This window comes from Leptonotus elevatus, chromosome 7, assembly GCF_054856555.1.
Source record: "Leptonotus elevatus isolate MCC_2025b chromosome 7, RoL_Lele_1.0, whole genome shotgun sequence".
Lineage (NCBI taxonomy): Eukaryota > Metazoa > Chordata > Actinopteri > Syngnathiformes > Syngnathidae > Leptonotus > Leptonotus elevatus.
In genome coordinates, this window is record NC_141245.1 from 7,115,232 (window position 1) to 7,130,206 (window position 14,975).

General features: G+C 37.0%; 1 long non-coding RNA gene across 1 annotated transcript; it reads left to right on the plus strand.

Annotated features, from left to right (window-relative positions):
- The first annotated feature begins 201 nt into the window (after window positions 1-201).
- On the plus strand, window positions 202-13,445 carry LOC147170693 (uncharacterized). Its single transcript, XR_015095652.1, has 2 exons — window positions 202-644; window positions 11,861-13,445. It is a non-coding gene; the product is annotated as an uncharacterized LOC147170693 (long non-coding RNA).
- Window positions 13,446-14,975: the final 1,530 nt, after the last annotated feature.

Consider the following 14,975-nt stretch of genomic DNA (forward strand, 5'->3'; position numbering starts at 1 on the left):
TTGTCATTTAATGAACACACGCAAACAAGCATATTGTATGGCACAGTTAGGCTATAAATGAAATGTCACCCCATAACGCAAATGACGCCCACTATACAATTGCAAACAAAAGCTGCTCTCAAACACAATTTGCTTCATCTGTGACATTATCTATTTTTAAAGGCAGAGATCTTGATGCGGGTTTTGGTGTGGGAAGTAGAATGCCGCAAATTAAGAAATGATTAGAAGAATTATTCGTAAAATTCGTTGCAAAACTACAGCTGATGTCTTTCACGAAAATGTTGTGCATTTTGTTTTTGCGTTTTATTGTTGTGGTTTACTTTTCCCCACCGGCGTTTGTCACAGTCTGCATGCAGCGCGTCCTCTCAGGTTCCGAACGCGCCGAGACAATTTCACAGCGTCCAAAGCCGATTCTCTTTGCTTGTTAATTGAATCGGCTTTCTTATAGTTTAAAATCCACACACACACATGAAAGACAAGCACACAAGCCCATGTAGCTGCGGCCCAAAGTGTATAAGGGGTTTATCTAGCTCTGTAAAGCCAAAGCGGAGATATAAAGACACACACAGAGCTGCAGGCAGAATTTCACCGGCGTGTTTCAATGTTTCCAAATCGTCAAATATCTTCACCTGTTCATGAATGAGGTGAGTGTGTTTCGTATTGGGGCCTGTGGCTACGCGTGCTGGTGGGTGGGTGAGCACGTGCGCGTGTGGGCTGCTTGTGGCGCGCGCTTTTGTTTTCCCCCAATTTATCCTCCAATTCGTTGTTGTTGTTGCAATTGTTGTTATTGAACTAAACTAACAGGCCGACGAGTAAAAGAAACATCAAGTTGAATACAAAAAAAAATACAAAAAAACGATGAGAGGCCCTGAGAGGCCGGTGCTTCTGCGCGCGCGCAACTGAGGCGTGCACGCGCTTTACCACGTAACAGCTCAGCTCGCCTCGTCTTTGCAAAAACATATTATGCCTTCGCCCCAAAAAAAAAAAATAGCCTATATTTGTCTTTCTGTTAACGTGAATGTAGCTACAGACAAAATATGAACGTCATGTATTTATTATAATTACAATTAACACCTTAGACCTTTTTTTTATTAATCCAGTATTTTGATAATATGTTACGTTATTATTATTATTATTATTATTATTATTATTATTATTATTATTATTATTATTATTATTATTATTATTATTATTATTATTATTATTATTGTTGTTGTTGTTGTTGTTGTTGTTACAAAAAAATAGCAATTTCAATTCTTCAGCTATGTGGTATTTCACATATTAGGAAGAATTTAGTTGCATGATTTCAGAGTTCATTTTGTTTTATATTTCTCCTTCTTCAACTTAAAGGTTACCATGTCGGTATTGGTACGATACCTGCCTTATTTTAAGGTATCGGTAGCCTATTTGTGGCCGTTTTATGATAAGAATCTAGTTCTCCAATTATGACCACTTAGGTTGTTTTGACGTGCCAAATTATTTGTCTCCAACTAGAAATTAGAGGAATAGAAAATAGCCATTATTTATTTATTAATTTTTAATAATTCTATATTGGTCTTTCTTTAATATTATCTGTCATTTTGGGGGGGGATTTTATGTAGTGGTGGTACCGGTATTTGGTATCAGTACCGGTGACTACACTCAAGAGTTGAGTATCGGTATTGGTCTGGGAAAAAAAGTGGTTTCAAACATCCCTGTAACTTTAAAAAATGTAATGAAACAAGTTATGATCACATGTTGAAGTTGTTTGTCCAATGTCTGACTTTGTGAGTTGTTTAGACGCACTAGGACCCGGGGCGCAAACAAATTAAGGACGGCCACCACATTTAAGAGGCTTAGTACATCTAATCTATACTTACACACGCGCACGCGCGCACACACACACACTGAGTATTTCATAAACATCCCATTTTCATACAAGCACGCATACATGTCCCTGCAGAGGCGACCATGCAGGCCGTTGTATTTTCATTTACTTTTCATTTTCTCCAAACTCTTTTATTCCCCTGGTTGACCTCATCCGTCCGTTCCAGTTTGTTGGAGAACATTTCCCCATATGTTCTACTCTTTCTCTCATGCAATGTCATTAGAAGGCGGGTAACAATGTGGCCTTCAGTGAACTAGGAGTTTCTTTCTCAGCAAATTGAAGAGAGAGAAGAATTGCAACGGCAAAATCATTTTTGAGTGCAATATTGTATTGTTGCCTTTTTCTCTGATCCCATAATTATTGGGTAAGGGAGGTGTCATAACGCTTCATTCGTGGGTTTCATTCAAGCCAGTGAAGCCAAACCCAAAGAACCAAATCTCACACAAACCTTTCACACTTTCCCAGCTGTTACCTCTGACATCACGACGTCCAATAGATACACACGCTGTCCACAGCATATTTGTATGTCTGTGTATCCACTGTGTGATTATAGTGTGTGTGTGAAACTGTCACACACCCACACATAAACACACACACGCATGCACAGAGTTCAGCCGATTTATCATAATATGCTTTATCTGAAAAGTAAGTATCTTACCTCGGGATAAAGGGAGGAAAGAGGGGTTTGTGGCCAGATTGACAGAGGAAGGGTGGATGGAGAGAATGGAGCACTGGCTGCACATGCAGCCACACAGAGCGGGACGTGCACTTTTTTGGCCGGATCGATGACTTTTGATAAGGTAACTGCTGCGGTAGTGTGTGATGGAGAGAGGGGAGGGCCATGCGAGGCAGACTTTGTGTGTGGGCGAGAGAGAGAGACAGAGACACTGGCTAGCAGTTGTGTTCATATGTATTGTGTATATAAGGTTGCAATTGTAACTGTGAGAAAGTGGGTTAAAGAATAGATGTGGTGGGAAGGAGGGGTGCGATGATCAAACATGGCTGAAATAAGAGCGAGGGATGAGGAAGGGGGCTTATGGGAGGGGCATCGGTGGCGTTTTCTATGATGTGCAACTTTGACGTCTTTGGTTTTTGATATTTTGTCTGCTGCCTTTGAGTGTTTGAGTTTGAAAGTTTTATTATTTGCAGTTCAGTGAAGTTATTATAGTCTGCTTCAAAAAGGAGCATGTGGCAATCACGTCTCTCTTGTATATGGATTGATGTAGATTTCAGGTAATCATAATGGTATAGGGTCAGAGGGGGCAAAAGGTCAACGTGAGCATGTTTATGTGTGCATGTTTTGCATTCTATAGGATATCCATATAGAAGGATTAGTGCGTCCAAGTGGACTGGACAGCATAACCAGTACATACAGATTACATAACGTAGGTGGCTAGATGGTTGTATATAAGTTAAATGTATTAGTTCACTAATTCTGTTGACGTTCGGTGTGAAATGTAGAGCCATTGCACATTTGAGGACCTATTATTGTTAATCGTTTGTATGAAAGAGATGCTAGAAACGTTTACTTACGGTTAGCATCAAGGTAGCGATTAGCATCGAGCTAGCGACTAGCGCGTTAGCTAGCGAACGTTAGCATGCTATCTTAGTGTATTGATTATCTTTCTCATAGACAATTGGGGCACAACATTTTATTTTATTTTATACGTGTTTTCTTCATGTTTGTTGTTGCGAGTTTTACACCTTCTTGTGTCATCTCGGTGAATAAAGTTGCAAGAGTCATAAACTGGTGTTTCATTGAAGGAGTTATCTACCTGTCTAGGTACAGCAGGGACGTAGCAAGGGCAAAATAAATGTATGTATTAATTAATATTTCTGCAATGAATATTCATCCCTAGCAGGTACAGTGGATGCTTGTCTGCACGTAGACACACCTGCATGTCTAACGTGCTTGTGATGTTCACATTAGTGTGAACGCAGCATTTTGATCAATTTCACAGACAGCAGCCCCCTGTTGTGTGCTTGTGCGTGTCCTGCTGCCTGCTGGGGGTAGACAGACCCCTAATCCACTGCAGACAGCAGCAGGTGGGGTCAGTGTGTGTGTGTGTGGTGAACATCATTTAGCCCCCTCCTGACCAGAGTCTGTGGCTTAAGCAAGCAACACCTGTTATGTCTTCATACTCATACACATGTGATCAGATGAGTAATTGACCATCTATTTAATGTATACACACAGTCACTGGCCATAGAATTAGGTAGAAATATGCATATCATGTAGAGTAAATTTGACTCTAAACAGAGTCTATTTGGAAAGAGAAGTAAAATTAAAATAAATAAATAAAAGTCACTCAAGCGTTGAGGAACAAACCCACAACTTCAGGTTTGGAGACAATCTACTTCCTGAGCCATGCAGCTCCTACTGTGTGTTAGTATATCGCTCGTGTCAGCTGGAATCGTCGTAACTCTAAGAGAGCAAAAATTATGTTTTGGTCTTCTTTTGGATATTAAGCAGTAGGAGTGGCATAGCTCAGGTGGTAGAGGGGCAGTCTCCCAAGCGGACGGTTCAGAGTTCGTTCCTAAACCCTTGTGTATTTTTTTTAACTAGTACAATTTTGTCAAAATCTCTCTTTGCAAAATTTACTTAGAATTTCTGAAATTCAACTTTAATATGATAGTAACATGTACTATGGATATTTTACTCTCTCTAGACTCTATTTAGAGTAAAATGGACAGAATTTACTGTGTACATACAAATATAGGGCGCTGAAAGGCGACCCACCAGGCTTCCCGTTCAGATGTTGTGACAGCGGGAATTGCCCTTTTAGGAATCAATTAAGTCATCTGAATCTGAATCATTTGCACTTAACAACAAAAACATTCATGCTAAAATTGTGTTAATAATAATACAATCTAAAATCGACAGTACTTTTATGATAGTTTTTTTATTAACTCATTCACTCCCATTGACGGCCATAGACGTCAAAAATTAATTTGAACTAATTCTATTAGTTTTCCACTTTATGAGTATGAAAACCTAAAAAAGATATATATTGTGCATTTAGAACAGATATAACATTTGTGATTAATCGTGAGTTAATTATTGAAGTTATGTGATTAATTACAATGAAAAATTGTATTCACCTAATGTGATAAAAAAAAATTGATTATAAAAAATTTGGGGCGTCAGGCTATTAAAATTTTAATTGTAATTAATCGCATCACTTCACTAGTTAACTCACGATTAATCACAAATTTTATATCTGTTCTAAATGTACAATAAAAAATTGTAGGTTTTCACATTCTTGTTAACAAAAGTGGAAAAAAATGCTTAACTAATAGAAATAGTTCAAATGAATTTTTGACGTCTATAGCCGTCAATGGCAGTGAATGAGTTAACAAAGATCAGACAGCTATTTATTTAAAAAACTGTACAATATTATCTTGAATATTATAGGTCAAAGATGTACATAGATGTTTTACAGTATGTGGTGAAAAATTAAAACATAAAATATGTGCTACAAATATTACAAAGACATAAACATAAACGCGCACACACACACACACCCATTGGCATGTACTGTAATTAATTGCTGGTGGGGCTGCAATATAATGTATGTGAGTCGATCTGGGTGCCTTGAGTTGAAGTGGTGCCCTGTAGTATACACATTCCACCTGCAACACCCCCCCCCCCCCCCCCCACCGCCCCCATCAGCCCATATGGCAGTAGACAGCAGTAGTAATCATGGAAGTGGAGCAACAGGCCTTGAGCTTCACTAATCCCCAGCCTCACTCCGACACGTGCCACGCTGATGCATATACCCAAACTGCACGCACACGCAACACACGCACGCACACGCCGCATAGACACATGACACACATGCAAACACAATACATTATGAACAATGTTCATCTTATGATTTGCATGACTATGCACACGCATAAAAGGGCCAGTGAACTCGCCACTGGCGCTTGCCGGATTACTAAGAACACTGTGACACGCACTGGCTGACTTGAAACCATTTTTTGGCATCCTTGACCCACACCACAACAGGAAATGTGCGAGTCAATTCAGTCACATAAGCACGAGGTAATATCGTACTTACCAAACAAATGAAAATTATAAAAATAAATAAAAAATGTTCATAATTGCAGTATTTTATGAAAAGCACCTTGCACGCCAAAAGCATTCCTCTCCACGCGTACACAAAGAGTCCAACACGAAGGCCAAACTCGCAAAACCCTTTAACTGTGACGCAAAAGGAGACAAGGCAACAATGGCTCCCTTATTGTTAATTGGCCGTTTAATCCCGAGGAATGCGTCTGATTAGTACCCGCCGGTGGGTCGGGGTCTTACTCAACGCTCACAATCGCTTGACAATGGACGGGCTGTGAGAGAGATCTGAGCGCAGGCACTTCTCACACGCCACACACGCACTAACAGGTGGCAAAATGCACACACAAAAAGTAGGGCTGTCAAAATTAAAGTGTTAACTCTAGAGTTCAATTTAAATTCGAAGCATGTTTAAAAAAATGAACTTAGTTAACTCTACTTCCTGTTGCGGCCTATAACCTGCAGCTAAAATTAAACTAAAAACAGTTGCGTCAAAAGTAGAGCTGTCAAACATGACATTTTTAAATCAGATTAATCACATCTTAGAATTTTGATTAATCACGATTAATCGCCTAATAAAAAAGGCTTTTTTATCAACATTTTTTTCCCCGCCAAATTTGAAGAGCACCGGTTATGTGTTAGTTCTTTTTTTACATTTAATATTATGAGGACGTCTTCAATGTTTTTTGATCCACTGCACACGCTCATCCTCCTCTTTTTCTAATCATTTAATTACTAAATAGAAAAAGAATTACCCCGATATCTTGACATGAACAAATATTCTAAATGTGATACGCAAACATTTATTAAATGCTTTACTTTAATGCATGAAATTATGTTTATTGCTCAAACACAACCTGTGCTACCTTAAACCTTACCTGGTCAAAATTAATCGTGCGATTAATCTGCGTTAATTCATGATTAATGCGAAAATTTTTGGGTGATTAATTAATCAATTAAAGCTTTAACTTTGACTGCACTAAAAGTAACCCAATTATGGATCAAAAGTGGACCGATCCACTTTATGGGTCAATTTGACCCGACTTTCTAGTTTGTTTTATACAAAATGACCCAATTTTTTGAGCTAAGTAAAGGATCTGACCAATATTTTTGAGTTGTTTCACGCTGAGAACCCCATTTCTTAACTCAAAGTTGGGTCAAATCGACCCAAGTAGAGGATCGGTCCATTTTTGACCCATAGTTGAATTGTAGAGGGACCACTGGCGCCAAGATGGACAAACACAGACTAGGCTATTGATCATTTTACTTTCAGTTGTACTTGCCTGTTGGAGTAATTTGCTTACTTTACAAAGCCAAATTCAAATAGCATATTAGTTGTACGTCTTTGGCGTATGATCTCAGAGCAAAATATCCTGCTCAAGTACTTTTGTGGCCTCGCAAATCAACCCATCCGAAGTGTGCCGCTTGTGGACACAACGAAGCAACAAAGATGGCCTGTAAAGCTGAGTCCGTTTCGATCGTTTTGTTCAACAGTTGTACAGTTGTATTATACGAGAGAAGAATTCTATTCAAGGATCAAAGAAAGCTATTAAAATAGTCTTTGATTATAAATATACTTTCTATTTGATGATTTTATATTCATTCACACATTTTTACTCAAGTAAATATATGTTACAAACTTTGTAGAAAAAGTAGAAGCAGAAGTAGAAAACTGCGATTAATCGTGATTAATTAGGGAAAACTGCGTGATTAATTAGTTTAAAAAAAATTCATTGCTTGACTGCACTAAAAACACACATAGTCCAGAGTTATTATATGTTTGGAGAACGTCTCATAAACATGATAGGTTGATTTGAGAACTTTTTTTAAAAAAACAATAAAATGGTAAAGAATTCCGAACATTTTGAAAATTAAGTGTCCTAACCAGGGCTGTGCAAAATTTCACAATTCAATTCGGTGTGATGGATGAATTTGAATTCACCTCACAAGATGTTGACTTCAATTTGAATTTGAATTAGAAGAAGTGGAATTGAATTCAATGCAATTCAGATGAACTCATTCTCAGCAGTGAGAATAAGACTTTCACTAGCCGGCTCCAAACAAAATGTCCAAAATGTTTGGGCAGCCATTTTAAAGACTTAGATAAAGAAATATATTCTGGGAAATGAAGTGTTTTTTTTATACCATCACATCAAACAATTTCAAAGTCGTTTTTTTTACTTCTTCCTACTCCCTTTTGAACATGTAAACTCTTTTCTGTCTTCCTATTGTTGTTTTTTCTTTTTTGCTTCAACTTGTATTTTATGCTTGTAATGTGTTTATGTTTTTCTATGTTTATATGTTCAATAAACCAACCAACTCACCAACTAGTTTAAAAACAAATCCCCAGCCCACCGCCCCCGCCCCCTCATACCAAACCATTCATAAAAAAAAGTGCATAAACAAACATTCAAAACAAAACAAAACAATTAAGCAACATTTTTGTTCTGTTTTTTTTTTTTTACTAAAATGTCTTGCGTTCCTTTTGTCGTTTCCAGCTAAAAGAGATCCGTTTGTGTAATAAAATCAAAATGTGTCCAATGTATGAATAGCCTACTTATGGCCTTAACTGAAAAAAAGTATAGCTATCTTACAATCTTATTAGAACATTCACACATATACTGTATGAGTACATTCAAATAAATTCACATTAACATAACGGACAGTTTACTCCACCCTCTTTGTTTGTCAATGGAAATATCCCGCCAAACAAAAAATGTCATCAAAACTGAATATGCAGGTTAATTTTGTACCTTCTGCCATCTAGTGGAATTACATTTAAACATCCTGCCTCATGTCACTGAGAAAGAGAAATAAACGAAGATGCATCATTTGTAGTAAAATAATTTTTCAGACCAATTCAGTGAAACTGCTCACTAATGTGGTTAGGAATCACGAGTCATCGTTTTTGTGATCTGCAGTGGCCAAAATACTAATAAAGTGTGAATAAATGCATTTAAGGACCTTCCTGATCATTGGAGGATATTAAAAAAAAAAGGGGATGAGCGTAGTCACGACACAGGAATAACTGAGGTCACAAGTGACAAAGGGCTACGTGTGTGCGCTTTTCTGCATGTGTGTTCCGTAGGCGGTCCCGGCAGGCCGCATCACTGCTGACACACTGCTGCGGGCAAATCCAGCTTAGTGTGTCTAAAACGGGCCTTCGAAATCTGCCACAGGGCCCCTAATGCTAGGACTGCTGTCACCCTCAATCACTCACACACACCTAATCCCCACGCCGTGACCCAACACACAAATACACACACACGTACACACAGCATGAGTGCCCGACGCAGTACCAGGCAAGACCAACCACAGGGTCAACTTTTCACACTGGGGGAAGGAAGCACGGCAGTGATGTGAGGAAGGGAAACGTAGATGAGTTTGGGGCGAGAAGCAAACGGGAGAGGAAAGGCTGAACGAGGGTTGAGATGTAGGACTCGAGTAAATTTTACTTTTAGTTGAAAGGCAATGGAATCTGTGTCTAATACTTAAAAAAAGAAGTCTATCCTAAAGTTTTATTTAGAATAATTTGTTCCGTGCACTTGTCTAAACGATATTCTGGTTGTGGAATATGAATGAAGCAGCAAAATGCAGCCGCTTTTATCCATCTCAGGAGGCGGCCATTTTGCCACTTGCTGTCGACTGAAAATGACGTCACAGTTGCTCAGGAATCAGGCAATGGCCAATCAAGGCTTGTCTTGCGAACGTCACATGACCAAACTCAGAAAACAGCTGAACCATGTTTGGCCGTTATCTGAGCACAGAGCAGCTGTGATGTCATCTTCAGTTGACAGCAGGTGGCAAAATGGTCGCCCCTTAACTCATTCACTCCCATTGACGGCTAAAGACGTCAAACATTCATTTGAACTATTTCTATTAGTTTAACATTTAATGAATTTAATTTCATACTCTTGTTAACAAAAGTGGAAAAAAAATGTTAAACTAATAGAAATAGTTCAAATGAATTTTTGACATTTATAGGCGTTATTGGCAGTGAATGAGTTAAGATGGATAAAAACTGGTCGATTTTGCTGCAAATATCACTTGTAATCAGAATGCCGTATGTAGACTAGTTGGGGTGCAATAGAACATATTACTGTACAAAAAAAATTGGGGTTGACTTCCCCTTTAAGTATTAGACAGATCTCATTGCTTTTCAACTAAAATTAAAATGCTTAGAGGCTGATTTATTAATACTGTATTAATACCTCGTGGATTAGAAAGTGGCTTCAAATTGTGCAGCATACAGTTTGTTGCTCCAAACATGTATGTACCTTTCAGCATTATTAAACTCATTCACTGCCATTGACGGCTATAGACGTCAAAAATTCATTTGAACTATTTATTAGTTTCACATTTTTCCAATTTTGTTAACAGTATGAGTATGAAAACCTAGAAATTGTTTTTACTGTACATTTAGAACATATATAGAATTTGTGAAGTCATGTGATTAATTACAATTAAAAAATGTAATCGCCTGATGCCCCTAATAAAAAAAAGAAAATAAAAGATTATTATAAATTTGGTGTGTCAGACGATTAAAATTGTTAATTGTAATTAATCGCATGACTTCAATAGTTAACTCATGATTAATCACAAATTTTATATCTGTTCTAAATGTACAATAAAAAAATTCTAGGTTTTCATACTCTTGTTAACAAAAGTGGGATTTTTTTTTTAACTAATAGAAATAGTTCAAATGAATGTTTGACGTCTATAGCCGTCAATGGCAGTAAATGAGTTAATGGTGTCTTCACAGATGTACAGGTTATCCACGCCCACTTAACATCATAGATGCTGCCTTTTGAACTTTGTACTGAAAACAGTCCTGATGTTCCTACAACGTCCATGATCTCCAGAAATCGTTTTGAAATGTGAACTCGTTGACTGCCCACATGGCAAGATCCTTTACACAATGATTCTGTTATTGTTGTTTTAATGCAGTGCCGCCTTAAGGATCAAAGGTCGCGGGCATTCAATGTTGATTTTTGGCCTTTCTCCTGATTCTCAGAATCTTCTGACGATATTATGGATCGTAGATGATGAAATCTCTAACTGCCTTTGCAATTTTATATTGAGAAACATTGTTCTTAAATTGTTAAAGTGTGTTCTCACGCAAGTAGTCAACCTCATCTCGTCCTTGCTTGTGAACAACGGAGCCTTTTGAGGATGTCTGTTTTTATACAGTATGTGCACAACATCCTAGCGTGATCGTCGTTTCAACAGCTGCTAACTATAACACCATTACTGTAGATTTGTTTTCAAATGGGGCGGGATTGTGCAGGGTTGCATACAGTAATGTTGTGGTTGGGGTGTTTACATGTCACTCAAGAAATTCTTAGAAATATAGCTGGCCGAGTTATGTTTAGGAGCATTCGGGTCAAACTCACAGTCTTGATAATACCCCATTGTTATATTATTAACTCATTCACTGCCATAAATTCATAAAAAAAATAAAAAAATGATTATTAAAAATTAGGGGCGACAGACGATTAACATTTTTAATTGTAATTAATTGCATGACTTCACTAGTTAACTCATGATTAATCACAAATTTTATATCTGTTCTTAATGTACAATAAAAAATCTAGGTTTTCATACTCTTGTTAACAAAAGTGGGAGAGAAAAAAAAGCTAAACTAATAGAAATAGTTCAAATGAATTTTTTACGTCTATAGCCGTCAATGGCAGTGACTGAGTTAAAAATGTTTGCTATGAAATATTGATATGTTTCCGGAGTGTATCATCAAACCCAGTTGAGTATGTGTAAAAAATAAAATAAAAAATAATACAATAATAATAATAATAAAATAAAAATAATCCAGAATTTGGCAGCTTTGCAGTAAACAAAATGATTGGAAAGATTGTTCAGCTTCCATCTACTGATCACGTGTACTCAAGTGAATGTCCCCCCCACAGGTTATCCTTCCCACACAGAACATGAAGACCACAGACAGCAACATGTCTTCACAAATCATCTCAGCCTCCTCAAATGCCCGCAACTCACAGTATAGCTGTTGTAGTACCAGTCATGAAAAATGTAAGGTACAGTATGAATATGCAAAAATAAGTTGAAATGTGTATGCATTTAAGACAACCATGAATCTTCATGACCCAGCAAGCATAAAGTGGATTCAGTAGAGCATGACGTTACCAGGTCTATTAATACAACTTGGAGCATCTTGTACTATAGCTTTAAGTAGACTAGCAGGACTGCTGCTGCTCTCACTCTCTTCCTGCTACAGACCTCTCAGCCTAAATCCATTATTGTGTCTGAGGAGAGGATCCGGCATCCTTCTTTGCAAGTCTCGCGCACAGGCGTGCTAACCATAGTGCCTTTGACTGTTAATGTGAAATCAATTTCTACCACCTTTTCTATTATTACTTCTTTTTTTTTAACTCATTCACTGCCATTGACGGCTATAGACGTCAAAAATTCATTTGAACTATATTAGTTTCACATTTTTTTCCACTTTTGTTAACAAGAGTATGAAAACCTAGTTTTTTTTATTGTGCATTTATAACAGATATACAATTTGTGATTAATCGATTAATTACAATTTTAAAAATGTATTCGTCTGATGGCCCTAATTTTGTATAATATTTTCTTCTTTTTTTTAATTAGGGACATTAGGTGATTAGAATTTTTTTATCATAATTAATCACAGGACTTCACTAGTTAACTCAAGATTAATCACAAATTTTATATCTGTTCTAAATGTACAATGAATTTTTTTTCTAGGTTTTCATTCTGTTGTTAACAAAAGCGGAAAAAAATGTGAAACTAATAGTTCAAATTCATTTTTGACGTCTAAAGCCGTCAGTGGCAGTGAATGAGTTAAAAGGGAAATGAAAAGTAAATTACTTTGACTGTTTTGGGTATTTTATATATTTTTAATGAATACATCTTATATACAAATACACAATTCATTAGAGGGGTTGAATAATGACACAACAGATAAAAAAACTAATAGGAATAATATTGATATGACGTCACGGAATTTTAGAATCATGTCGACGACACAGTAAATTCTGTAGAGTAAATTTTACTCTAATAAGAGTCTATTTGGTCCCACTGTAAAAATAGTATAGTTTACACTTGGAAGAGTTTTGAAAGTTTTTTATATTTATATATATCCATCCATCCATTTTCATATATATATATATTAGTGTTTACGAGACAATTTGTCAATCCCATGAAAAAAACTACAGTATTAAAGATTTTTCACACAGAAATTCAAGGCGAGATTTTGACCAAATGTGACTATTGTGTGGGTAATGGAGAAATGCTCTGTAAGGCAATATGATACTTGTGAGCAAAGATTTTTGTTATCTCCATCCGGCCCATGTATAACCCAGCCTGTATTCTTCTATTGTTCATATACTGTCACTGTTTTGTATATGATTAAGGTGAAAAAAGCAATACTCTTGCATGTTGCATTGTTATTGTATTTTCGAGAACGATGTGTTGCTTTTATGAATAAAAGTACAAAAGGAGATCCAATGTGGTGCAGTCTGTCATTGTTTGAAATGTATTTACTGCAATGATTGGATCAAGTTCTGTTGATCTATGTACAGAAATAGACAGCATGTTGGTGGTCCACATTAATTGAGAAGGACAGTGATCCGTAACCCCACATCCTGACGGGTCACCGTGGAAACTGAAGAGAGGACATGCACACAGGCACACATAATAGGTCATGTTCAGGCTAACACCCACCCACACGCACACCGTCACAGTTTGGTGTAATTGTCTCAGGAGTCAAAATAGATGTGGCTCTACAAAGTGCAGACAAACTTGACTGCAGTGCTTCATAAACTTTATTGACAACAACTTTTGAACAAAATGAGTGAAATCATATTATTTTTCGTGGCACCCTTAATAACCTATCATGGCACAATGCATCCGGGAATCATTGAATTGCAGCATTTAGTGCAGGGGGGAGGGTGGGAGGGGCAAATCAGGGGTCACAGGTCACTGATAAAAGGTTGAGAGCCACTGCTTATTGCTCAAGAACCCCGATCCAACCTGTTTTCCATGATTAAATAATCAGGATCATTTTGATCATGTGATTCAGGTTTGTGTGTTGGACGAGGCAGAGCAGTGGTTCTCAACCTTTCCATCATTGTCTGATTTATTCAACTTTGGAATTCTATTTGTATTCATGTGGGCTCTTTGAACTATTTGGAAATAAAAATATATAACTGAAATTTTTTTTTTTTAAGTAATTATAAATAAAGATTTGTGCACATAAATCAAAATAAAGTGCTCTGTTCTCGAAAATAAATAATTAACTGAATTTAAAAGGTTATTTTTGACAAGTTGGGGTGAACCACTCTGGTATGGGAGAGATGCACGTTTTTAGGACATTGTAATAGAATAGCCTACTAAAATTCCTTTATTTTTCATATACTGTACTTTTTAAATATATTTTAACATCTGACATACCCCCTGGAGTGCCTTCAGGTACCCCCAGGGGTACACATACACCCATTTGAGAACCACTGCTCTTGAGGACCCGACTTGGAGACAGACGCCCTTGTAATGAAATTAAGTTACTCAGTCACAACTACTAGTACACAATAACGCCATCTACTGGCCATTTGAGGCATCTTCAGTTAATCTGCTCCAATGGACAGAACTGGAAAATGGTTGTACCGCTTAGGACAGGTAAAGTTAGCTGTCTCACTAGCGCCATCTGCATCTACGGTTGCAAAAGAACAACAAGATCTTTAGCAATGAGGCATTGACTCATTGAGTCATTTGTCTATAATTAATGTGAATAACTTCCTTTTTTTTTCATGAACAATGAATAGCTTTCAAATAGAGCTGTCAAATGATAATTTTTTTGTAAATCAGATTAATCACATCTTAGAATTTTGATTAATCAAGATTAATTGCTTAATAAAAAGGATTTTTTTTATCAACATTTTTTGCCTGCCAAATTTGAAGATCACCTTTTATGTGTTAATTCTTTCAACATAAGAAAATAAATTAATCCACTGCACACCTCCTCTTTTTCTAATCAGTTAA